This window comes from Heptranchias perlo, chromosome 4 (genome assembly GCF_035084215.1).
Source record: "Heptranchias perlo isolate sHepPer1 chromosome 4, sHepPer1.hap1, whole genome shotgun sequence".
Lineage (NCBI taxonomy): Eukaryota > Metazoa > Chordata > Chondrichthyes > Hexanchiformes > Hexanchidae > Heptranchias > Heptranchias perlo.
In genome coordinates, this window is record NC_090328.1 from 94759850 (window position 1) to 94783511 (window position 23662).

Genomic DNA, 23662 nt, shown 5'->3' on the forward strand with positions numbered 1-23662 from the left:
GCGTAGTTTCTCCGCTCCGGGGAAGTACTGGATGACGAAGGGTACTCTGTTGGTTGCGTCCCGTGTTTCCAGACACAGGCAGAACCAAGACAAGCAGCCCACCAGAGCCAGCAAGCCAGAGAGAGAGAGAAGTTTTGAGTTTCCACTTGTGGATGTCTCGCTTACAATTGGTCTTCGACACTTTAAAAAAAAACTTCATGTCTGTTTAAATAGTTCTTACAAAGTCCTTAAGAATCTTTGATGGCTTTTTGATGGTCCCTCATCATGTTGCCATTGCTTCTCCCGATGGGTCATTGTTAATTCTGATTTGCTGATCACCTGGTATACAGGCTTCCTTTTGTATCCAACGTCCTAGGTGTTGATAGGTTTTGCATTAAAACAAAAACATGGCCCCACCATGTCTGGAGCAGTTGCCTCTTTCAATGGCTGACTGCCTTTTGAATTCGTGCTGAGTGTCGACCACCTGCTGTCGGTTTTGCATTAAAACAGAGACATGTCTGAAGCATTAATTCTCCGAAGTTCCACGGTGTGTGTGTTGTTGATTTTGTCTGGTGACCTCTCACCTATCCTTCCATTTTAGGATTATAGTCAATGGCCAAAGTTTTCCCACACTCAGGGTTTTTTCGGGTTTTTCTCCGAGTTTTGGGGGATCTGTGAATTTTGAGAATCTTACAGTATTTCTTGGTCTTTGCTGTAAGCCACAAGGGAGGCCGCCATATGAAAATACTTGTTGAATTTTACATAGAAGTACATAAAATGTAAGGCCCAGAAACAGGCCCAAAAGGTCCATGCCAGTGTTTATGCTCCACACGAGCCTCTTCCCACCCCTCTTCATCTAACCCTATCAGCATAACCGTCTATTGCCTTTTCCCCTCATGTGTTTATCTAGCTTCCCCTTAAATGCATCTATGCACAGACATGTACAGACAGACCTTACGGACAAGACAAAACTTCTCCGAAGGCGATTGATCTTCCAGAATGAGGCTTCACTGTTGAATCCCTCAGGGGATATATTACCAGCTTCAGTGCTATTCCATATCTCAACAATTCCCAACAAAAAGACTGGGGCTCCATCGTCAGTCTCTCCTGCACAAATAACGGCAAAGCAACAGCACATTCTGCAAATTGTGTAGTTCTGCCTTGGCATCTAAGTTCAACAGAGAATTTGACAGCCAGAATGTGTTAAACATTGTTATTTATAAACACTGGGGCTGGAGATGTGGGTCAATTCCAACAGCTCCTGCACCTCATATAACAGCCCGAGAGCTTTGATATTAAGTTCTAGTTTTGTCCACTGAATTTGTCTTGATTTTTTGAATGTCCACTACTGTTTTCAAAGACTGGGCATTTTTGTCGTTATACTCTGGTTTATCTGAAAGGTGCAGTCCACTCACAGCAGCTAAATGCAAATTGAACCAGCTGGTGCATCACAGTAGCTGTGACTGGCTACATCCCATCAGAAACCATTCTGATTTTGTTCAAATGCACCGGCAATAACAGGGAACTGTCTCACAGTAGCCACTTCCAGAATAACAGTTGCATAAGAAAAAGTAACAGGCAGGAGATAAGCTAAACATGAATTGTGAAGCAAATGTGGGTTGCCATTTAGCTCCAGTTTGCAGGCAAACTTTATACAGTAAGTAGCTGAGTCTGAATTCACAGCTGCTGTTGCTTACCATGTGAGATCATCCTTTTTAATGGTGTACTTTTGCACATAGCCCCTCACGCGTAGTCTCGCTATTGCGATGAAATCTATGTCTATTAACATAAGTGCAGTCTTCTCCACAACTAAGTCATAAAACACAGACAAAATGAGCATTGTTGCTCACCCAAGAACATCAAGTGATTAATTTTTGATCAAAGAATTCTCAACATTTCCAACTAACCTGTCATTAATTTTGACAATTGGAGTTCATCATTGACACACAAATATTTTTTGGTGAGGTTGGGCATGGTTTCTCCTGCTGGGCAAAATATACTTAGAAAATCACCCCAGCGGGACGTTAGTGAGGCCTGACAAATATGGCACACGGGCAAATTCACTCACAATAAAACAATAACATAGTAACTGTTTCAGGCAGGAGAAGACCTTCAGTCCATCTCGCCCACCTATCCACCGAATTCCCTTGATGCCTTTCTAATAACCCTGAATCCCATTTGTTGACAAGAACCTGTCTAGTTCCTTCATAAAACTCATTAAGGTTTCCAGTTCCACCACCCGTGCTGGTAATCTGTTCCACATATTTACCACCCTTTTAGTAACAATTTCCTCCTGCATTTCCTATTTTCTTTTGAAATAGGGAGATCAAAACTGCATGCAGTACTCCAGATGTGGTCTCATCAGGATTAAATACAGTTTAAAATTACCTCTCTGAATTTACATATTATGCCTTTTGCTATGCATCCCAACGTTCTGTTTAGTCTTTAACAGCTTGGGAACATTGGGCGCTAAATTGGGCCGTGTAGCGCCCATTGTTTTGGCACTAAGCAGCCTCTCGAACATCCAAGATAGCGTCTTGGCTGTGCACGCACGTTTCCAGCATGACGTGTGCCGGACGCCATCTTGGTATAGGAGTTAGCGCATGCGCAAATATCGAATGCCGGAAGCATGTAAAGTAAGGAGAAATGGATACAATCGGTGTGCAATGCTGATTTAAAGTGATAGACACCATTTTGGCACTTAACGCTCAACTCAACGCACAGTCTTAACCCCGACCATCTGAATGTGTCTTAGAGTGCCTGGAGGACCCCCATCAGAGATACTTAAAGGGACCATGTAGGATTAACAGGTTAGTGGCTGGATTATTGCTTCTGGCTGCCGAGACATTTGTAAGTGTTTTTGGAGGTCTCCTACACTTGAATACTAGGATGCAGGGACATAGCCTAACATTTAGAGACAGGACATGCAGGAGTGAAGTTAGGAAACGCTTCTACATGCAAAGGGTGGGAGAAGTTTGGAACACCCTTCTGTAAACGGCAGTTGATGCTAGCTCAATTGTGAATTCTAAATCTGAGATTGATAGATTTCTGTGAACCAAGGGTATTAGGCGATATGGGGCTAAGGCGGGTATATGGAGTTAGTTCACAGGTCCACCATGATCTCATTGAATGGCAGAACAGGCTCGAGGGGATAAATGCCACTGCCACTTACTGCCTCCTGATATGCGCCACCTTCTCCTGCAAGAAAGTGGGATGTGTGTCTGGGTGATGTGCCTGTCATGGTTGAATAGCTGCCAGTGTGTGTGTCGTGTGAGTGGTGGGTTGGCCGTTTGCAATGGTGATAATGTGTGAGGGTGAGAGGAAGCATTCGATTGAAAGAGTTGAATACTGATGGAAAAAGTTTGTTGGTATGTGGGTGATGGGGGATGCAGTGCGTGGAGCAATGGATGCGGCTAATGGTGCAGTTGGTAGGAGACGCCACTTGACAGTTGACCTCACTCACCTTGACCACTCGTGTTAAAGTATTGAACGTCTTCCTGCACTGCATCCATGTTCATGATGCTGTGCGCCTGGCATTGACTTCGTCCCCTGCTGGTGGCTCCCACTGCCTTTTGGGCATATGTCTGGAGGGCCTCTTGCCCCCTCCCCACGCCCCCCCCCCCCCACCACCCCGTGGATATAGGATGTCCCTCCTTCTGTCCATCTCTTGCACCAAGGCCTCTAGTGCATCAGCAGAGAACCTTGGTGCAGGCACTCTTGCAGGTCTGGTACAAACTCAGATCAGCAGACTGGTGAGGTCTGGCATGCAGATTGGAGGATGTGGGATTTTGTAGTGCACAACTTTTATTCAATGTTTTAATATAACTCATCGGTGTATAAACATAAGGACGGGACCTACATCTGTGTTTTACGTGTGTGATATCTGATCTCCGGTCAGACTCCGTGCAGACAGCAGACTGTTATTTTTAGCAAATAACAGGTACTGGCTACCTTTAAGAGATTTGAAGAGACATCCTCCCTTTAAGAGATTGGGGCCCCCCCCTGCTGGTGGAAAGTGCAAATTGCATTGAATCGACATGCAAGGCCTGGATTTCAACGTAGATTGACGGTGAGTACTCAGGCCGGACAAAGTTCTCGTCCTGCTTGCACAGAGGCCATTGGGCGCAGGTTAATAGCGGATCACGCTGCCTATGCCCAATAATAGGCCCTATCAAGTTTTTCCTCCATTGTACTGATGGTTTTAGTGACCTGTCCACTAAAACCCCAAGATCTCTCTCCTCCTCTAATACTTGAAGTACATTCCCATTTAGCACAAAATCTACATCAACCTTCCTTTTGCCATTTCTCCGCCCACTGATCGAGCCCGTCAAGATCCTTTTGAATTTATGTGCATTGATATTCGTCACTTGCTACGACTCCCAATTCAGTGTTGTCTGCAAATTTGGACACAATTCCTTCCTCTAAATCATTTATGAAAATTATAAACAACAGCAGTCTTAACACTGGACCATATGATACTCCGCTGGTAACTGGCTGCCAACCAGATATCTGCCCATGCACTCATTGTTATCTACTAACCAACTAGTTGCCAATCCATTTTAATACATTCCCATCTATCCCATGGGTTTGGGACTTATGTAGTAGCCAATTTTGTGGGACAGTGTCAAATGCCTTCCTGAAATCCAGGTACATAACATCTACTGGCTCTCCTCTATCTGGCATCTACCCGACAATGTGGAAAATTGCCCAGGTATGTCCTGTCCACAAAAGCAGGACAAATCCAATCCGGCCAATTACCGCCCCATCAGTCTACTCTCAATCATCAGCAAAGTGATGGAAGGTGTCGTCGACAGTGCTATCAAGCGGCACTTACTCACCAATAACCTGCTCACCGATGCTCAGTTTGGGTTCCGCCAGGACCACTCGGCTCCAGACCTCATTACAGCCTTGGTCCAAACATGGACAAAAGAGCTGAATTCCAGAGGTGAGGTGAGAGTGACTGCCCTTGACATCAAGGCAGCATTTGACCGAGTGTGGCACCAAGGAGCCCTAGTAAAATTGAAGTCAATGGGAATCAGGGGGAAAGCTCTCCAGTGGCTGGAGTCATACCTAGCACAAAGGAAGATGGTAGTGGTTGTTGGAGGCCAATCATCTCAGCCCCAGGACATTGCTGCAGGAGTTCCTCAGGGCAGTGTCCTAGGCCCAACCATCTTCAGCTGCTTCATCAATGACCTTCCCTCCATCATAAGGTCAGAAATGGGGATGTTCGCTGATGACTGCACAGTGTTCAGTTCCATTCGCAACCCCTCAGATAATGAAGCAGTCCGAGCCCGCATGCAGCAAGACCTGGACAACATCCAGGCTTGGGCTCATAAGTGGCAAGTAACATTCGCGCCAGACAAGTGCCAGGCAATGACCATCTCCAACAAGAGAGAATCTAACCACCTCCCCTTGACATTCAACGGCATTACCATCGCCGAATCCCCCACAATCAACATCCTGGGGGTCACCATTGACCAGAAACTTAACTGGACCAGCCATATAAATACTGTGGCTACGAGAGCAGGTCAGAGGCTGGGTATTCTGCGGCGAGTGACTCACCTCCTGACTCCCCAAAGCCTTTCCACCATCTACAAGGCACAAGTCAGGAGTGTGATGGAATACTCTCCACTTGCCTGGATGAGTGCAGCTCCAACAACACTCAAGAAGCTCGACACCATCCAAGATAAAGCAGCCCGCTTGATTGGCACACCATCCACCACACTAAACATTCACTCCCTTCACCACCGGCGCACTGTGGCTGCAGTGTGCACCATCCACAGGATGCACTGCAGCAACTCGCCAAGGCTTCTTCGACAGCACCTCCCAAACCCGCGACCTCTACCACCTAGAAGGACAAGAGCAGCAGGTACATGGGAACAACACCACCTGCACGTTCCCCTCCAAGTCACACACCATCCCAACTTGGAAATATATCGCCGTTCCTTCATTGTCGCTGGGTCAAAATCCTGGAACTCGCTTCCTAACAGCACTGTGGGAGAACCGTCACCACACGGAACGCAGCGGTTCAAGAAGGCGGCTCACCACCACCTTCTCGAGGGCAATTAGGGATGGGCAATAAATGCTGGCCTCGCCAGCGACGCCCACATCTCGTGAACGAATAAAAAAAAAATCTACCAGGTCTGTCATTTCCTCAAAGAAATCCAATAGATTAATCTAGTGAGACCTCCTACTCCTAAAATAATGCCGACTGCCTTGGATTAGCTCTTGCCCCTCAAGCTGCTCCCTTATATTATCCCTTATAATATTTTCAAACACTTTCCCAACAATGGAAGTAAGACTTACAGGTCTATAATTTGATGGTTCATCCCCCTCACCGGTTTTTGAAGATAGGAATCATATTTGCTATTTTGCAACCTTCTGGGATTTGGCCTGAGTCCGGTGAACTCTGTAAAATTTCTCAAGAGGTTCGCAATCGTTTGAGCCAATTCCTTCAGAACCCCAGGATGAAAGTTTGTCACAGCCAGGAGCTTTGTTTACCATGAACTTCAACAACCTCCCCAATATCTCCTCTCTTGATTTTAAAATGTTTCAGCCTACATTCACCTTTAAACTGTACCCCCAATTCTGGCATTTTTCCCACCCATTTCTTTTGTGAATGCTGTTGAATAATAATGGTTAAATACTTCGGTAATTTCACCTTCGGACACCATTTTCCAATTGTCATTTTTAGTGGGCCAGCCCCTCTCTTAACCTTTGTTTATGTCTTAACTACTTGAAGAATGCTTTACTGTTTCCAGCTACTGTATTGTTTTCATGATCCCTCTTTGCTGTCTTCTTGGCATTCCTCAGCCTATCTTTATAAATCTTCCAATCCTGTTCCTTTTCTGAACATTTAATAAATTTGGATGTTTTCTCTTTCTCTAAGTGCATCCTAAGGTTGTCCTATGGGGAGAGGTTGAGTAGAATGGGTCTATACTCTCTGGAGTTTAGAAGAATGGGAGGTGATCTCATTGAAACATATAAGATTCTGAGGGGGCTTGACAGGGTAGATGCTGAGAGGCTGTTTTCCCTGGCAGGAGAGTCTAGAACCAGGGGGCATAGTCTCAGGATAAGGGGTCGGCCATTTAGGACTGGAATGAGGAGAAATTTCTTCACTCTGAGGGTTGTGAATCTTTGAAATTCTCTACCCCAGACGGCTGTGAATGCTCAGTCGTTGAGTATATTCAAGGCCGAGATCGATAGATTTTTGAACTCTAAGGGAATCAAGGGAAATGGGGATAGGGCGGGAAAGAGGAGTTGAGATTGAAGAGTGGCCATGATCTTATTGAATGGCGGAGCAGGCTCAAGGGGCCGTGTGACCTACTCCTGCTCCTATTTCTTATGTTCTTATGTATACTCTTGGCCAGCAAAAATTTATCGATCTCAGATTTAAAATTATTAATTGAGCTAGCATCTACTGCTTTTGCCTGAATAAATGTTTCCAAACTCCTCTCCTGAATGGCCTGGCTCTGATTTTAAGGTTATATCCCCCTGTCCTGGACTCCCCCACCAGTAGAAAAAGTTCTCTCTATCTACCCTATCAATTACTTTCAAAATCCTAAAAACCTCAATCAAATCACCCGTTAACCTTAGTTATATAATTACCTAGTTTATGTAATCGCTCCTCGTAATTTAACCCTTGGAATCCTGGTAACATTCTGGTGAATCGGCACTGCACTCCTTCCAAGACCAATGTATCCTTTCTAAGGTGCAGTGCCCAGAACTGTACACAATACTCCAGATGTGGTCAAATCAGAGCTTTGTTTAACTGTAGCAAAACTTCCTTCCCTTTATATTCTAGCCCTCTAGGTAGAAAGGCTAACGTTCCATTAGCCTTTTTGGTTATTTTTTGTATCTGACCACTACATTTTAGTGATCTGTATACATGGACCCCTAAATCTCTTTGGACCTCCACTGTTCCTAGCTTTTCACCATTTAAAAAATACTCGGATCTATCCCTTTTTGGTCCAAAATGGATGACCTCACACTTACCTGCATTGAAGTCCATCTGACACAGTTTTGCTCACTCACTTAATCTATCAATGTCTCTTTGTAATTTTATGCTGCCGTCTACACTACTTACTAAGTCACCAATCTTTGTGTCGTCGGCGAACTTGGATATATGGCTTTCTATTGTGTTATCTAAGTCATTAATAAATATAGTGAATAGTTGAGGCCCCAGCACAGATCCTATGGGACATGACTAGTCACTTCCTTCCAATTCGAGTACAATCCCATTATCCCTACTCTCTGTCTTCTACTGCCTAACCAATCTCCTAACCAAGTCAATAATTTACCTTCAATTCCATGAGCTTTAATTTTAGCTAAATGTCTCTTATGTGGAACCTTATCGAATGTCTTCTGGAAGTCCATATAAACTATATCCGTAGACATTCCCCTGTCTACTACTTTAGTTACATCCTCAAAAAATTCAATTAGGTTCATTAGACATAACCTACTCTTTACAAATCCATGTTTGCTCTCTCTAAAGAGCTCAAATTTCTTAGTGCTCAGTCATTCCGTCCTTAATTAGAGATTCCAATAACTTCCCCACAACAGATGTTAGACTAACTGGTCTATAATTTCCTGGTTTCTCTCCATCACCTTTCTTAAATAATGGAGTTACGTTTGCAATTTTCCAATCCAGAGGGACAACTCCAGAATCAAGAGAGCTTTGGAAGATTATGGCCAAAGCATCTGCAACATCCTCACCTACTTCCTTTAAAATCCTGGGGTGGAAGCCATCAAGTCCTCAGGATTTGTCAGTCTTTAGTGCCATTATTTTTTTCTAATACTGTTTTCTTGCTTATGTTCATTTTAAACATAGAAACATAAAAACATGGAAAATAAGAGCAGGAGTAGGCCATTCGGCCCTTCAAGCCTGCTACGCCATTCAATATGATCATGGCTGATCCTCTATCTCAATACCATATTCCTGCTCTCTCCCCATACCCCTTGATGCCTTTTGTGTCTAGAAATCTATCTAGCTCCTTCTTAAATATATTCAGTGACTTGGCCTCCACAGCCATCTGTGGTAGGGAATTCCACAGGTTCACCACCCTCTGAGTGAAGAAATTTCTCTCTGTCCTAAATATCCTACCCTGTATCCTGAGACTGTGACCCCTCGTTCTGGACCCCCCAGCCAGAGTAAATATCCTCCCTGCATCCATTCTGTCTAGCCCTATCAGAATTTTATATGATGTGGAGATGCCGGTGATAGACTGGGGTTGACAATTGTAAACAATTTTACAACACCAAGTTATAGTCCAGCAATTTTATTTTAAATTCACAAGCTTTCGGAGGCTTCCTCCTTCCTCAGGTGAACGTTTGTTGGAAATGAAATCCTCGAAATGAAATCGCATTTATAATTCACAGAACAATGCTTGGTGATTACAGACAGTTTTTTCAACTGCCCGTTGCCAAGGCAATCAGTGTGCAGACAGACAGGTGTTACCTGCAAGGTCTCCGAATATACAAATCACCAAAAAAAAACAACAAACAAAAAAAAACAGAGATAGAGAGGTAGAAACATAGAAAAGACAGCAACTGACCCGTTATATTAAAAACAGATAACATTTATTCGCTGGTGGGGTAACGTGTAGCGTGACATGAACCCAAGATCCCGGTTGAGGCCGTCCTCATGGGTGCGGAACTTGGCTATCAATTTCTGCTCGACGATTTTGCGTTGTCGTGTGTCTCGAAGGCCGCCTTGGAGTACGCTTACCCGAAGGTCAGTGGATGAATGTCCATGACTGCTGAAGTGTTCCCCGACTGGGAGGGAACCCTCCTGTCTGGCGATTGTTGCGCGGTGTCCGTTCATCCGTTGACGCTGCGACAACGGATGAACGGACACCGCACAACAATCGCCAAACAGGAGGGTTCCCTCCCAGTCAGGGAACACTTCAGCAGTCATGGACATTCATCCACCAACCTTCGGGTAAGCGTACTCCAAGGCGGCCTTCGAGACACACGACAACGCAAAATCGTCGAGCAGAAATTGATAGCCAAGTTCCGCACCCATGAGGACGGCCTCAACCGGGATCTTGGGTTCATGTCACGCTACACGTTACCCCACCAGCGAACAAATGTTATCTGTTTTTAATATAACGGGTCAGTTGCTGTCTTTTCTATGTTTCTACCTCTCTATCTCTGTTTTTTTTTGTTTGTTGTTTTTTTTTGGTGATTTGTATATTCGGAGACCTTGCAGGTAACACCTGTCTGTCTGCACACTGATTGCCTTGGCAACGGGCAGTTGAAAAAACTGTCTGTAATCACCAAGCATTGTTCTGTGAATTATAAATGCGATTTCATTTCGAGGATTTCATTTCCAACAAACGTTCACCTGAGGAAGGAGGAAGCCTCCGAAAGCTTGTGAATTTAAAATAAAATTGCTGGACTATAACGGTGTTGTAAAATTGTTTAGAATTTTATATGTTTCAATAAGATCCCCTCTCATTCTTCTAAACTCGAGCGAATACAGGCCGAGTCGACACAATCACTCCTCATACGACAGTCCTGCCATCCCTAATTTTAGGGAGTTCCAGACCTTGATTCATTATTAGTTGCCCTGGAATGTCAGATATATTATCCTCTTCCTCTACTGTGAAGACTGACACAAAGTAATTATTTACACATCTGCCATTTCCTTATTTTTATTTACAATATTAACTGTATCTGTTTTTAAAGGGCCCAAATTACCCTTGACTATGCTTTTCCTTCTAATATAATTGTAAAAACTTTTTGTGTTAATCTTGATATCCCTTGCAAGTTTCTTTTTGTATTCCCTTTTTGAAGCTCTTACTATCTTTTGTGTCTTCCTTTGCTGTTCTTTATATCTCTCCCTGTCCCCTGGATTTACACTATTCTTTGCACTTTTGTATGCTCTTTCCTTTAGGTTTTTGTTATCTCTCACCTCTGGCTGTTTTATTTGGCTCTTGCCCCTTAGGGGTATTTACTGGTTTTGTCTTAAGCTAAATTATTTTTGAACACCTCCTACTGTTCATCTGTAGTTTTACCCAATAACAGTTTTGACCAGTTTGCTGTCATCCCTGCCTCATCCTGTTAAAATTAGCCTTACCAAAATCTAGATTCTCGATAACTGTGTTATGTTTCTCCTTTTGAAACCTAACATTGAATATGATCGTGTTACGATCACTGTTCGATAAATGTTCATTATTAACTAAGTTTTTTTTTATTCGTTCATGGGATGTGGGCGTCGCTGGCGAGGCCGGCATTTATTGCCCATCCCTAATTGCCCTTGAGAAGGTGGTGGTGAGCCGCCTTCTTAAACCGCTGCAGTCCGTGTGGTGACGGTTCTCCCACAGTGCTGTTAGGGAGTTCCAGGATTTTGACCCAGCGATGATGCAGGAATGGCAATATATTTCCAAGTCGGGATGGTGTGTGACTTGGAGGGGAACGTGCAGGTGGTGTTGTTCCCATGTGCCTGCTAGGTGGTAGGGGTCACGGGTTTGGGAGGAGCTGTCGAAGAAGCCTTGGCGAGTTGTTGCAGTGCATCCTGTGGATGGTGCACACTACAGCCACTGTGCGACGGTGGTGAAGGGAGTGAATGTTTAGGGTGGTGGGGTGCCAATCAAGCGGGCTGCTTTGTCCTGGATGGTGTCGAGCTTCTTGAGTGTTGTTGGAGCTGCACTCGTCCAAGCAAGTGGAGAGTATTCCATCACACTCCTGACCTGTGCCTTGTAGATGGTGGAAAGGCTTTGGGGAGTCAGGAGGTGAGTCACTCGCCACAGAATACCCAGCCTCTGACCTGCTCTCGTAGCCACAGTATTTATATGGCTGGTCCAGTTAAGTTTCTGGTCAATGGTGACCCCCAGGATGTTGATGGTAATGCCGTTGAATGTCAAGGGGAGGTGGTTAGACTTTCTCTTGTTGGAGATGGTCATTGCCTGGCACTTATCTGGCGCAAATGTTACTTGCCACTTACGAACCCAAGCTTGGATGTTGTCCAGGTCTTGCTGCATGCGGGCTCAGACTGCTTCATTATTTGAGGGGTTGCAAATGGAACTGAACACTGTGCAATCATCAGCGAACATCCCCATTTCTGACCTTATGATGGAGGGAAGGTCATTGATGAAGCAGCTGAAGATGGTTGGGCCTAGGACACTGCCCTGAGGAACTCCTGCAGCAATGCCCTGGGGCTGAGATGATTGGCCTCCAACAACCACTACCATCTTCCTTTGTGCTAGGTATGACTCCAGCCACTGGAGAGTTTTCCCCCTGATTCCCATTGACTTCAATTTTACTAGGGCTCCTTGGTGCCACACTCGGTCAAATGCTGCCTTGATGTCAAGGGCAGTCACTCTCACCTCACCTCTGGAATTCAGCTCTTCTGTCCATGTTTGGACCAAGGCTGTAATGAGGTCTGGAGCCAAGTGGTCCTGGCGGAACCCAAACTGAGCATCGGTGAGCAGGTTATTGGTGAGTAAGTGCCGCTTGATAGCACTGTCGACGACACCTTCCATCACTTGGCTGATGATTGAGAGTAGACTGATGGGGTGGTAATCGGCCAGATTGGATTTGTCCTGCTTTTTGTGGACAGGACCTACCTGGGCAATTTTCCACATTGTCGGGTAGATGCCAGTGTTGTAGCTGTACTGGAACAGCTTGGCTAGAGGCGCAGCTAGTTCTGGAGCACAAGTCTTCAGCACTACAGCTGGGATGTTGTCGGGGCCCATAGCCTTTGCTGTATCCAGTGCACTCAGCTGTTTCTTGATATCACGTGGAGTGAAACGAATTGGCTGAAGACTGGCTTCTGTGATGGTGGGGATATCGGGAGGAGGCTGAGATGGATCATCCACTCGGCACTTCCGGCTGAAGATGGTTGCAAACGCTTCAGCCTTGTCTTTTGCACTCACGTGCTGGACTCCGCCATTATTGAGGATGGGGATGTTTGCAGAGCCTCCTCCTCCCATTAGTTGTTTAATTGTCCACCACCATTCATGACTGGATGTGGCAGGACTGCAGTCTAGCTCATTACTCATTACTAAGTCTAGTATGGCCTGCCCTCATGTTGGTTGTAGAACATATTGCTCCAGAAAACTATCTTGAATGCACTCAAGAAATTCACTAACTTTCTGACTTGAGCTACTCTGCTCTTCCCAGTGTTGAAGTGTTAGGGAAAACCCCAGCTTTTATCCACTCTGAAATGTGTCTATCTTGTGGATCCAGGAAGGCTGATATCAAACATGCCATACACATAACTGGCTTTGCAATTGTACTTGCCATTTTTCTAAATCTAACTCTTCTACCTTAGTTTCAACAGCCGCTTGAGCCTAGCTAGTAGGGTTGGGTTTTGCAGATGGAAATATGAACTAAATTTCCAAACCCAAAGCAATTAGCTTGCTGGAGTATGCATCAGGACTTTTTACTGTGAAGCAACTGCCACCTATCCTCTGTTGTAGTTTATCACAACCGTGAAAATCCTCAAAACTGGAATTTGAATTAAATAAACTGGATTGTTGGAGCCCCGGATGTTAAATCATTTAATTGCTGGTCACAGCTACTGAAATGTTTAGAAATTAAAATTAAAACTGCAACTGTGTTGCATATCGATTAACCATTTATTTTAAACTCACAAAAAACAAGAGACAATAAATGAATTATGATATGGTTCGTAAATGAGGAGAGGCAATATAAACTAAATGGTACAATTTTAAAGAGGGTGCAGGAACAAAGAGACCTGGGAGTTCGCACACACAAATCTTTGAAGGTGGCAGGACAAATTGATAAGGCTGTTAAAATAGCATTTGGAATCCTTGGGTTTATAAATAGAGTACAAAAGCAAGGAAGTTATACTAAACCTTTATAAATCACTGGTTAGGCCTCAGCTGGGGTATTGTGTCCAATTCTGGGCACCATTCATTAGAAAAGATGGCAAGGCCTTGGAAAGGGTGTAGAGGAGATTTACCAGAATGATACTTTGGTTATGTGAAGAGACTGGAGAAGCTGGAGTTGTTTTCCTTAGAGCAAAGAAAATTAAAGAGAGATTTAATCGAGGTGTTTAAAGTTATGATGGACTTTGATAGAGTTAATAAGGCAAAACTGGGAGGAGAGTCAGTAATCAGAGAACACAGATTTAAGATAATTGGCAAAGAAGCAGAAGAGAGATGAGCAGAATTTTTTTTTACGCAGCGAGTTGTGATCTGGAAGGGTGGTGGAAGCAGATTTAATAATAACTTTCGAAAGGGAATTGGATATATCCTTGAAAAGGAAAAATTTACAGGGTTATGGGGAAAGAGCAGGGGAGTGAGACTAATTGGATAGCTCTTTCCAAAGAGCCAGCACAGGCATGATGGGCCAAATGGCCTTCTCCTGTACGATATGATTCTATGGATAATTTTTTCTTGGGATGGGGGAGACAGTGGAAAGGCAGCATTTATTGCACATCTCTAGTTGTCCTGGGGACAATAAGAAGTGGGACTGGAGTCACCTGCTGGGTGGACCAGGTAGAGTATTTTGTATCAGACAGGATCTATCGGTACTTTGCATGTGTATTATAACCGTTTGCATTGATTATCCACCACAGCAAAGCCACTATACTTACACATACCATATCGGGGCTGCATTGTCCAATTTTGGCAACTTTGTCTCTGAATCCAATTTAATATATTTACAATTTACTTTACACTTCGCTATATTCTCCCACAGGAAAAAATTAACCCTCGAAATTAAATGCTGATATTGCTGGGTGTAGACCCGGCAAGGACCGTTCAAAACTATTTTGGTGCACGTTCCTCTTACACAAACACAGCTCTATATCCTTAAATGGGTTTGCAATCTGGTTCGCTCTTGAAAAATATCATTAAATGTCACTTCTACATTCCACATGTACGCTGACGACACCCAGCTCTACCTCAGCCCCACCTCTCTCGACCCCTCCACCATCTCTCATTTGTCTCGCTGCTTGTCTTACATCCAATACTGGATGAGCAAATATTTTCTCCAACTAAATATTGGGACGACCGAAGCCATTGTCTATGGTCCCCACCGCAAACTCTGTTCCCTAGCCACTGTGCTCGCTGATGTAAATTGGCTCCCGATCCAGGAATGCTTTGATTTTAAAATTCTCATCCTTGTTTTCAAATCCCTCCCTCATTCTATCTCTGTAACTTCCTCCAGCCCTACAACCCTCTGAGATCTCTGCACTCCTTCAATTCTTGCCTCTTGCGTATCCCCGATTTTAATTGCTTCACTGTTGGTGGCCGTGCCTTCAGCTGCCTAGGCCCTAAGCTCTGGAATTCCCTCCTTCTTCCTCTCGGCCTCTATCCTACTTTAAGGCACTCCTTTAAACCTACCTCATCGACCAAGCTTTTAGTTACTTTCTTCTTCTTCTTCCTCTTCTTCCCTGCAGCTGACAGCTCCGCTCCTGGTTACTGCAGTAACTGGAGTTTTAACATTGGGGGGTGTTCGAGGATGGGGGTGCGTTTAGGGGAGAAGGAAGTGTGTTCAGGGGAGGGAATGTTTAGAGGAGGGGGTGGTGTGTTTAGAGGAGGGAGTTGTATTTAGGGGAGGGATGGGGGGGATAAGTATGTTTAGGGGAGGGGGAGTGGTGGTTATTTAGTGGAGGGGGATGTATATGTTTAGCGGGGGGGAGGGTGTGTTCGGGGGGGAGGAGGCGTGTGTTTAGGGGAGAGGGTGGGTGTGAGTGTGTTTGGGGGGGTATTTAGAGGAGGGTGTATGTGCTTGGGGGGTGGGTGTATGTGCTTGTGGGGGGTGGGTGTATGTTTGGGGGGGAGGGGGTGGGTGTATGTTTGGGAGGAGGGTATGTGTGTATGATTGGGGTGTGTGTGTGTTTGTTTGGGCGGGAATGGGTGCATGCTTAGGGGGAGGGTGTGTGTCTGTATGTTTGGGAGGGAGGGTGTGTGTATGTTAGTTTGGGGTGGGAGTGGGTGTATGTTTGGGGGGAGGGTGTGTGTATGTTAGTTTGGGGTGGGAGTGGGTGTATGTTTGTTTGAGGGGTGGGTGTATGTTTGGGGGGAGGGTGTGTGTGTGTGTGTTTGTTTGGGGGGGTGGGTGTATGTTTGGGGGAGGGTGTGTGTATGTTTTGTTTGGGGGGGTGGGTGTATGTTTGTTTTTTTTTGTTTTTTTATTCGTTCACGGGATGTGGGCGTCGCTGGCGAGGCCGGCATTTATTGCCCATCCCTAATTGCCCTCGAGAAGGTGGTGGTGAGCCGCCTTCTTGAACCGCTGCAGTCCGTGTGGTGACGGTTCTCCCACAGTGCTGTTAGGAAGGGAGTTCCAGGATTTTGACCCAGCGACGATGAAGGAACGGCGATATATTTCCAAGTCGGGATGGTGTGTGACTTGCAGGGGAACGTGCAGGTGGTGTTGTTCCCATGCGCCTGCTGCTCTTGTCCTTCTAGATGGTAGAGGTCGCGGGTTTGGGAGGTGCTGTCGAAGAAGCCTTGGCGAGTTGCTGCAGTGCATCCTGTGGATGGTGCACACTGCAGCCACAATGCGCCGGTGGTGAAGGGAGTGAATGTTTAGGGTGGTGGATGGGGTGCCAATCAAGCGGGCTGCTTTATCTTGGATGGTGTCGAGCTTCTTGAGTGTTGTTGGAGCTGCACTCATCCAGGCAAGTGGAGAGTATTCCATCACACTCCTGACTTGTGCCTTGTAGATGGTGGAAAGGCTTTGGGGAGTCAGGAGGTGAGTCACTCGCCGCAGAATACCCAGCCTCTGACCTGCTCTCGTAGCCACAGTATTTATATGGCTGGTCCAGTTAAGTTTCTGGTCAATGGTGACCCCCAGGATGTTGATGGTGGGGGATTCGGCGATGGTAATGCCGTTGAATGTCAAGGGGAGGTGGTTAGACTCTCTCTTGTTGGAGATGGTCATTGCCTGGCACTTATCTGGCGTGAATGTTACTTGCCACTTATGGGCCCAAGCCTGGATGTTGTCCAGGTCTTGCTGAATGCAGGCTCGGACTGCTTCATTATCTGAGGGGTTGCGAATGGAACTGAACACTGTGCAGTCATCAGCGAACATCCCCATTTCTGACCTTATGATGGAGGGAAGGTCATTGATGAAGCAGCTGAAGATGGTTGGGCCTAGGACACTGCCCTGAGGAACTCCTGCAGCAATGCCCTGGGGCTGAGATGATTGGCCTCCAACAACCACTACCATCTTCCTTTGTGCTAGGTATGACTCCAGCCACTGGAGAGTTTTCCCCCCCATTCCCATTGACTTCAATTTTACTAGGACTCCTTGGTGCCACACTCGGTCAAATGCTGCCTTGATGTCAAGGGCAGTCACTCTCACCTCACCTCTGGAATTTAGCTCTTTTGTCCATGTTTGGACCAAGGCTGTAATGAGGTCTGGAGCAGAGTGGTCCTGGCGGAACCCAAACTGAGCATCGGTGAGCAGGTTATTGGTGAGTAAGTGCCGCTTGATAGCACTGTCAACGACACCTTCCATCACTTTGCTGATGATTGAGAGTAGACTGATGGGGCGGTAATTGGCCAGATTGGATTTGTCCTGCTTTTTGTGGACAGGACATACCTGGGCAATTTTCCACATTGTCGGGTAGATGCCAGTGTTGTAGCTGTACTGGAACAGCTTGGCTAGAGGCGCAGCTAGTTCTGGAGCACAAGTCTTCAGCACTACAGCTGGGATGTTGTCGGGGCCCATAGCCTTTGCTGTATCCAGTGCACTCAGCCGTTCCTTGATATCACGTGGAGTGAATCGAATTGGCCGAAGACTGGCTTCCGTGATGGTGGGGATATCGGGAGGAGGCTGAGATGGATCATCCACTCGGCACTTCTGGCTGAAGATGGTTGCAAACGCTTCAGCCTTGTCTTTTGCACTCACGTGCTGGACTCCGCCATCATTGAGAATGGGGATGTTTGCAGAGCCTCCTCCTCCCGTTAGTTGTTTAATTGTCCACCACCATTCACGACTGGATGTGGCAGGACTGCAGAGCTTTGATCTGATCCGTTGGTTGTGGAATCGCTTAGCTCTGTATATAGCATGTTGCTTCCGCTGTTTAGCATGCATGTAGTCCTGAGTTGTAGCTTCACCAGGTTGGCACCTCATTTTTAGGTACGCCTGGTGCTGCTCCTGGCATGCTCTTCTACACTCCTCATTGAACCAGGGTTGATCCCCTGGCTTGTTGGTAATGGTAGAGTGAGGAATATGCCGGGCCATGAGGTTACAGATTGTGCTGGAATACAATTCTGCTGCTGCTAATGGCCCACAGCGTGTCATGGATGCCCAGTTTTGAGCTGCTAGATCTGTTCTGAATCTATCCCATTTAGCACGGTGGTAGTGCCACACAACACATTGGATGGGGAGGGTGTATGTTTGTTTGGAGGGGTGGGTGTATGTTTGTTTGGGGGGGGTGTATGTTTGTTTGGAGGGGTGGGTGTATGTTTGTTTGGAGGGGTGGGTGTATGTTTGTTTGGAGGGGTGGGTGTATGTTTGTTTGGAGGGGTGGGTGTATGTTTGTTTGGAGGGGTGGGTGTATGTTTGTTTGGGGGGGGGTGTATGTTTGTTTGGAGGGGTGGGTGTATGTTTGTTTGGGGGTGTGTGTGTATGTTTGTTTGGGGGGGGGATGTGTATGTTTGTTTGGAGGGGTGGGTGTACGTTTGTTTGGGGGGGTGTGTATGTTTGTTTGGGGGGGTGGGTGTATGTTTGTTTGGGGGGGTGGGTGTATGTTTGTTTGGAGGGGTGTGTATGTTTGTTTGGGGGGTGGGTGTATGTTTGTTTGGGGGGGTGGGTGTATGTTTGTTTGGGGGGGTGGGTGTATGTTTGTTTGGAGGGGTGGGTGTATGTTTGTTTGGTGGGGGGGTGTGTATGTTTGCTTGGGGGTGTGTGTGTATGTTTGTTTGGGGGGGGTGTATGTTTGTTTGGAGGGGTGTGTATGTTTGTTTGGGGGGGTGGGTGTATGTTTGTTTGGAGGGGTGTGTATGTTTGTTTGGGGGGGTGGGTGTATGTTTGTTTGGGGGGGTGGGTGTATGTTTGTTTGGGGGGGTGGGTGTATGTTTGTTTGGAGGGGTGGGTGTATGTTTGTTTGGGGGGGTTGGGTGTATGTTTGTTTGGGAGGGGTGGGTGTATGTTTGTTTGGGGGGGGTGTATGTTTGTTTGGGGGGTGGGTGTATGTTTGTTTCGAGAGGGTGGGTGTATGTTTGGAGGGGTGGGTGTATGTTTGTTTGGAGGGGTGGGTGTATGTTTGTTTGGGGGGGGGGTGTATGTTTGTTTGGAGGGGTGGGTGTATGTTTGTTTGGGGGGGGTGTGTATGTTTGTTTGGGGGGGGTGGGTGTATGTTTGGGGGGAGGGTGTATGTCTATGTTTGTTTGCGGGGGGTTGTATGTTTGGTGGGCAGGGTGTGGGTGTATGTTTGGGGGGGAAGAGTGGGCGTTTGTGTTGGGAAGAGGGTGAGTGTGTGTATGTTTGTTGGGTGTGTGTGTATGTTTGTTGGGTGTGTGTGTGTGTTTGTTGGGGGGTGTATGTTTGTTTGGGGGGGGCAGGTGTGTGTGTATGTTTATTTGGGATATGTGTGTATGTTTGTTGGGTGTGTGTGTGTGTGTATGTTTGTTTGGGGTGTGTGTATGTTTGTTGGGGTGTGTGTATGTTTGTTGGGTGTGTGTGTATGTTTGTTGGGGGAGGGGTGTGTATGTTAGGGGGTGTATGTTTGTTTCGGGTGTGTGTATGTTTGTTGGGGTGTGTGTATGTTTGTTGGGTGTGTGTGTGTGTTTGTTGGGGGGTGTATGTTTGTTTGGGGGGGGCAGGTGTGTGTGTATGTTTATTTGGGGTATGTGTGTATGTTTGTTGGGTGTGTGTGTGTGTGTGTATGTTTGTTTGGGGTGTGTGTGTATGTTTCTGGGTGGGGTGTGTACGTTTGTTGGAAGGTGTGTGTGTTTGTTGGGGGCGGTGTGTGTATGTTTGTTGGGGGGGTGTGTGTGTTTGTTGTGTGTGTGTATGTTTGTGTGTGTGTGTATGTTTGTGGGTGGGGTGTGTACGTTTGTTGGAAGGTGTGTGTGTGTGTGTGTGTTTGTTGGGGGTGTGTGTGTATGTTTGTTGGGGGCGGTGTGTATCTGTTTGTTGGAAGTGTGTGTGTGTGTATGTTTGTTGGGTGTGTGTGTGTATGTTTGTTGGGGTATGTGTGTGTATGTTTGTTGGGGTATGTGTGTGTATGTTTGTGGGTGGGGTGTGTATGTTTGTTGGAGGGTGTGTGTGTGTTTATGTTTGTTTGGGGTGTGTGTGTGTATGTTTGTGGGTGGGGTGTGTATGTTTGTTGGGTGTGTGTGTGTGTGTATGTTTGTTTGGGGTGTGTGTGTGTATGTTTGTGGGTGGGGTGTGTATGTTTGTTGGAGGGTGTGTGTGTGTTTATGTTTGTGGGTGTGTGTGTGTGTATGTTTGTTGGGTGTGTGTATGTTTGTTGGGGGTGTGTGTGTGTTTATTTGTGTGTGTGTGTGTGTGTGTGTATGTTTGTTTGGGGTGTGTGTGTGTTTATGTTTGTGGGTGGGGTGTGTGTATGTTTGTTGGGGGGGTGTGTGTGTGTTTGTTGGGTGTGTGTATGTTTGTTGGGGGTGTGTGTGTATGTTTGTTGGGGTGTGTGTGTGTATGTTTGTTGGGTGTGTGTGTGTGTGTATGTTTGTTTGGGGTGTGTGTGTGTATGTTTGTTGGGTGTGTGTGTGTATGTTTGTTGGGGTATGTGTGTGTATGTTTGTTGGGTGTGTGTGTGTATGTTTGTTGGGGTGTGTGTGTGTGTGTATGTTTGTTTGGGGTGTGTGTGTGTATGTTTGTTGGGTGTGTGTGTGTATGTTTGTTGGGTGTGTGTGTGTGTGTATGTTTGTTTGGGGTGTGTGTGTGTATGTTTGTTGGGTGTGTGTGTATGTTTGTTGGGGTATGTGTGTGTATGTTTGTTGGTCATGATGTGGAGATGCCGGTGATGGACTGGGGTTGACAATTGTAAACAATTTTACAACACCAAGTTATAGTCCAGCAATTTTATTTTAAATTCACAAGCTTTCGGAGATTTTCCGAAGGAGAAAATCTCCGAAAGCTTGTGAATTTAAAATAAAATTGCTGGACTATAACTTGGTGTTGTAAAATTGTTTACAATTATGTTTGTTGGGTGTGTGTGTGTGTATATGTTTGTTTGGGGTGTGTGTGTGTATGTTTGTTGGGTGTGTGTGTGTATGTTTGTTGGGGTGTGTGTGTATGTTTGTTGGGTGTGTGTGTGTATGTTTGTTGGGGTATGTGTGTGTATGTTTGTTGGGTGTGTGTGTGTGTGTATGTTTGTTTGGGGTGTGTGTGTGTATGTTTGTGGGTAGGGTGTGTACGTTTGTTGGAGGGTGTGTGTGTGTTTATGTTTGTGGGTGGGGTGTGTGTATGTTTGTTGGGGGGGTGTGTGTATGTGTATGTTTGTTGGGTGTGTGTGTGTGTGTATGTTTGTTTGGGGGGTGTGTGTGTATGTTTGTGTGTGTGTATGTGTGTGTGTTTGTTGGGGGTGTGCGTGTGTGTATGTTTGTTGGGGGTGTGTGTATGTGTGTGTGTTGGGGGTGTTTGTGTGTGTATGTTTGTTGGGGGTGTGTGTGTGTGTATGTTTGTTGGGGGGTGTGTGTGTATGTTTGTTGGGGGGGTGTGTGTGTGTATGTTTGTTTGGGGGTGTGTATGTTTGTTTGGGGGTGTATGTTTGTTTGGGGCATATGTGTATGTTTGTTTGGGGGCAGGTGTGTGTGTATGTTTGTTTGGGTGGGGCAGGTGTGTGTATGTTTGGGGGGGCGGGTGTGTGTGTATGTTTGGGGGCGGGTATGTGTGTATGTTTTGGGGCGGGTGTGTGTGTGTATGTTTGTTGGGGTGTGTGTGTGTATGTTTGTTGGAGGGTGTGTGTGTGTATGTTTGTGTGTGTGCATGTTTGTTGGGTGTGTGTGTATGTTTGTTCGGGGTGTGTGTATGTTTGTGGGTGGGGTGTGTGTGTGTTTGTTGGGGGTGTGCGTGTGTGTATGTTTGTTGGGTGTGTGTGTGTGTTTGTTGGGGGTGTGTGTGTGTATGTTTGTTGGGGGTGTTTGTGTGTATATATTTGTTGGGGTGTGTGTGTGTGTATGTTTGTTGGGGGTGTGTGTGTATGTTTGTTGGGGTGTGCGTGTGTGTATGTTTGTTTGGGGGGGTGTGTGTGTATGTTTGTGTGTGTGTATGTGTGTGTGTTTGTTGGGGGTGTGCGTGTGTGTATGTTTGTTGGGGGTGTGTGTATGTGTGTGTGTTGGGGGTGTTTGTGTGTGTATGTTTGTTGGGGGTGTGTGTGTGTGTATGTTTGTTGGGGTGTGTGTGTGTATGTTTGTTGGGGGGGTGTGTGTGTGTATGTTTGTTTGGGGGTGTGTATGTTTGTTTGGGGGTGTATGTTTGTTTGGGGCATATGTGTATGTTTGTTTGGGGGCAGGTGTGTGTGTATGTTTGTTTGGGTGGGGCAGGTGTGTGTATGTTTGGGGGGGCGGGTGTGTGTGTATGTTTGGGGGCGGGTATGTGTGTATGTTTGGGGGCGGGTGTGTGTGTGTATGTTTGTTGGGGTGTGTGTGTGTATGTTTGTTGGAGGGTGTGTGTGTGTATGTTTGTGTGTGTGTATGTTTGTTGGGTGTGTGTGTATGTTTGTTCGGGGTGTGTGTATGTTTGTGGGTGGGGTGTGTGTGTGTTTGTTGGGGGTGTGCGTGTGTGTATGTTTGTTGGGTGTGTGTGTGTGTTTGTTGGGGGTGTGTGTGTGTATGTTTGTTGGGGGTGTTTGTGTGTATATATTTGTTGGGGTGTGTGTGTGTGTATGTTTGTTGGGGGTGTGTGTGTATGTTTGTTGGGGGTGTTTGTGTGTATATATTTGTTGGGGTGTGTGTGTATGTTTGTTGGGGGTGTGTGTGTATGTTTGTTGGGGGTGTGCGTGTGTATGTTTGTTGGGGGGGTGTGTGTATGTTTGTTGGGGTGTGTGTATGTTTGTTGGGGGTGTGTGTGTGTATATTTGTTTGGGGGGTGTATGTTTGTTGGGGGGGTGTATGTTTGTTGGGGGGGTGTATGTTTGTTGGGGGGGTGTATGTTTGTTGGGGGGGTGTATGTTTGTTGGGGGGGTGTATGTTTGTTGGGGGGGTGTATGTTTGTTGGGGGGGTGTATGCTTGTGCGGGGTGTGTGTGTTTAAGTTTGTTGGGGGGTGTATGTTTGTTTGGGGGGCAGGTGTGTGTGTATGTTTGTTTGGGGGTGGGTGTGTATGTTTGGGGGCGGGTGTGTGTGTGTGTTTGGGGCCGGGTGTGTGTGTATGTTTGTTTGGGGGTGGGTGTGTATGTTTGTTTGGGGGTGGGTGTGTGTGTATGTTTGGGGGCGGGTGTGTGTGTATGTTTGGGGGCGGGTGTGTGTGTGTATGTTTGGGGGCGGGTGTGTGTGTGTATGTTTAGGGGGCGGGTGTGTGTGTATATGTTTGTTTGGGTGTGTGTGTGTATGTTTGTTTGGGGGTGGGTGTGTGTGCATATGTTTGTTGGGTGTGTGTATATGTTTGTTGGGTGTGTGTGTGTGCATATGTTTGTTGTGTGTGTGTATATGTTTGTTGGTGTGTGTGTGTATGTTTGTTGGGTGCGTGTGTATGTTTGTTGGTGTGTGTGTATGTTTGTTGGGTGCGTGTGTGTATATGTTTGTTGGAGGGGTGTGTATATGCTTTTTTTTATTCGTTCATGGGATGTGGGT